The sequence below is a fragment of the Tenrec ecaudatus genome, chromosome 11 (assembly GCF_050624435.1).
Source record: "Tenrec ecaudatus isolate mTenEca1 chromosome 11, mTenEca1.hap1, whole genome shotgun sequence".
In the NCBI taxonomy this organism is placed as follows: domain Eukaryota; kingdom Metazoa; phylum Chordata; class Mammalia; order Afrosoricida; family Tenrecidae; genus Tenrec; species Tenrec ecaudatus.
Genome location: NC_134540.1, coordinates 148,100,948 through 148,104,490, shown reverse-complemented (window position 1 = coordinate 148,104,490; position 3,543 = coordinate 148,100,948). Strand labels below are relative to the sequence as shown.

Genomic DNA, 3,543 nt, shown 5'->3' with positions numbered 1-3,543 from the left:
CAACTAAGATTAGCCAATACCCTGAACCACTAGGATGGGGATAAATAGGACAGAGCAAGGGTAGGATGGAGGGTTGGCATCTCTCCTATGTGCTCTCAGGGCTCGCTCTCTGATATAGTTAAAGTTTATTGTGCCAACCTGGCCAATAAACACATGTGGGGTTAATTGAAGGGTGGAGGGATAAATGGCTTGGTGAGCTTCGCCTTTCTAGTTCTTGGGTCTCTTGTTTTCTGAAGGTCAGACCAGGGTGCAGCTGCCTTAGCCAGTCCCTGCTTCAACTAGCAAGGCTCACTTCCTGCGACACACTCCCTGAGGAGAAGCCTCATAGACCTAACCTGATGCAGCCCTGGGTGCTGGAGCAGCTGTGTGGAGAGCCCTGCCAGCTCTGAGATGCTTACACATTCACTGATTCGACTTTCCTCCTGCAGTCGGCATCATTGCATGTATTTTGTGAGATGGAGGAAGACTTTGTGGATTGGTGTTGGACATTTGGGTTAATGTTGGACTTGTGGGCTTGGGCAGCACTGGGTTGGGATGATTTCTTAATGTAGACTTACCCTTTATATAAACCTCTCTCCTATACATATGCGTTTCTGTGGATTTGTTTCTCTAATGTATCTAGACTGACGCACACTCACTTTTCCTTTTTGGGTTCCAGGACTCCCTTTTTGGTTCTGTGGGCTCCTCTTGACGTCCATTCCCAGGGCCTCCACATGCGACCGGGCCCCCATTCCAGAAATGGCATGTACTATCTGAGAATGTACCATGACAAAACTTCCCTGTTTCTCATCATAGTTACTTGGATTTACAAAGTGCTTCCGTGGCATGAAGTCTTTCAGCATTGAGAAGCAAGAACTGGGGAAAAACATACCAGAAACCTCACACTCTGACAGATTTTGGTAACAGATACAAAGGCACATTGTGCTTGGCTGTCCCTGGGACAGCACAGACTCAGGCTTCTGGTACAACAGAACTATTTGGGCTAACAGTCTCCATGAATTGCCAGGAGCTAGTCTAGGTAAACTGCCTCTCAACTCAAGCTTTATTTGCTTGCGTGGAAAATCTTTGGGGTTAATTGTTAAATTTGTGAATTTCCATTTTCCATTCACACTCTAAACATTTTCACTAATTTATTACCAAGTGAAGATTGGCAAGACTGGCTCCAAGCTATTCCCAGGAAGATACTTTGACAGCCTATGAAGTGTGAACCCATATTTTTCTGTCAAGTGTACATTTTACCTGCATTCGGGTCTCTGTGCATGCTTACAATTCCTTGCTCCTTCAGATTACAATAACCTATTTTTCACTATTTTAGTAAAATAAATAAAGGGAAAGCTAGCTCTAAGGATTCAGCAGGCCTGCCTTTAGGCACCAGACCTCTTATATGAACAACGACTTTGCTTGTTTTTGGATTCAACCAGGAAGAGAATGAAGGAATGTTACATTTACTGGGCCTATATTCAAAAGGAGAAGATACAATCTATGTTAATGGAGAAATCTAACAGCAAACACTTTTAAAATAAGTAGAGCTTGAGATTATATGAAATGTTTTATTTAAGGAAAAACTTTATTTTTATTAAGTATAGCATGACAAAACACACGAGACTCATGGGACTGAACAGTTCTAAATTCCTATAAAACAGCTATCTGAGACCCTAGACCTAAGAACACCCAGTGCAAAGAAATAAAAACAAAGTCCTGGGGGAGGCGGGGAAAGAAAGTGGTGTTAACAAACCCAGGGACAAGGGAACAACAAGTGATCCAAAATTGATGGTGAGGAGGGCGTAGGAGGCCTGGTAGGGCGTGATCAAGGGCAACGTAACTGAGAGGAATTACTGAAGCCCAAATGAAGGCTGAACATGATAGTGGGACAAGAGGAAAGTAAAGGGAATAGAAGAAAGAAGGAGGCAAAGGGCATCTATAGAGGTCTAAATACAGGTATGTACATAAGTAAATATATTTATATATGATGATGGGGAATAGATCTATGTGCATATATTTATAGGTTTAGTATTAAGGTAGCACATGGACATTGGGCCTCTACTCAAGCACTCCCTCAAAAAAAGAACGCTTTGTTGTATTAAATTGGCATTCCACAATGCTCACCCTCCTGACATGATCACTGAAGACAAAGCAGGTGCATAAGCAAATGTGGTGAAGAAAGTTGCTGGTACCTGGTTATCAAAATATATAGCATCTGGCATCTTAAAGGTTTGAAGGTAAACAAGTGGCCGTCTAGCTGAGAAGCATCAAAGTCCACATGGAAGAAGCACACCAGTCTGTGTGATCACAAGGTGTCGATAGAATCAGGTATCAGGCACCAAAGAATAAAAATCATATCATTGTGAATGAGGGGAAGTGTGGAGTATAGATCCAAAGCCCATCTGTAGGCAACTAGTCATCCCCTTACAAAAGGGTCACATGGAGATGAGCCAGTCAGGGTGCAGTAGAGCAACGATGAAACATACAACTTTCCTCTAGTTCTTTAATGTTTCCCTCCACTCCACCCCCTACTATCATGATCTCAATTCTACCATACACATCTGGCTAGACCAAAGGATGTACACTGGTACAGATAGGAACTAGAAACACAGGGAATCAAGGACAGATAAACCTGTCAGGACCAATGATGAGAGTAGTGATACCAAGAGGGGAAGCGGTAGGTGAGGTAGAAAGGGGCAACGGATCACAATGATCTAAGTGGGTAAAGGGAGACATGAGACAGTGTAAGACATGACAAAATAATAATAATTTATAAATTATCATGCGTTCATGAGAGAGGGAGGGTGAGGGAGGGAGGGGGGAAATGAGGAGCTGATACCAAAGGCTTAAGTACAAAGAAAATGTTTTGAGAATGATGAGGGCAACAAGCGTACAAATGTGCTTGACACAATGGATGTATGCATGGATTGTGATAAGAGTTGTATTCACCTCCAAAAAAATATTTTTATTATTATTATTTTAGACATGTTTCCTACATGGTTTGTCTCCTCGGTCACTGTCCACAGGACTCTGAGAAGCTGTAGGAATATGCAGGCGCAGGCTCCAGGCCCGGCTTGATCTCCAGTGCTGTGGGAAAGGACTGTACATCATGGGGCACTGGGCCCTGTGCTCCCCCGTGCCACCTGGACAGAGCCCGGGGAGAGTGAAAATCATTTTTTTTTTAAGTGCAAGGAACTGTAGGATTTTAACAAGACCTCAGAGGCTTCCTCCAAAACATGCTGTTAAATAAGCCTGCCAAGATGTCAATCATTTTGTTCTCCCCAGATTTCCAGTAGTGCAGAATCCTCATTTAGGACTCGCTAATAATATTTGTATGTCATGTATTTTATTCTTATCAATCCTTGCACCACTTTTTAAAATATAATTGTCCACCTTATCAGTCAATATACCTAGTCCTCACTTATAGACTATCTTATTATTTGTTCTGACATTTCACATTTACAATAGTAAAATATCTACCGTCTGATTATTTTGTGCATGAATGACATAGATCTGGCAGTAACAAATGCTCAAGTGTGAGGTGTTGATGAGAACAGCATA

The 3,543-nt window shown here is 42.3% G+C and overlaps 1 pseudogene; it reads right to left on the bottom strand.

Moving 5' to 3' along the window:
* Nucleotides 1–2,965: 2,965 nt before the first annotated feature.
* Nucleotides 2,966–3,141, bottom strand: LOC142461951 (small nucleolar RNA SNORA73 family; annotated as a pseudogene).
* Nucleotides 3,142–3,543: the final 402 nt, after the last annotated feature.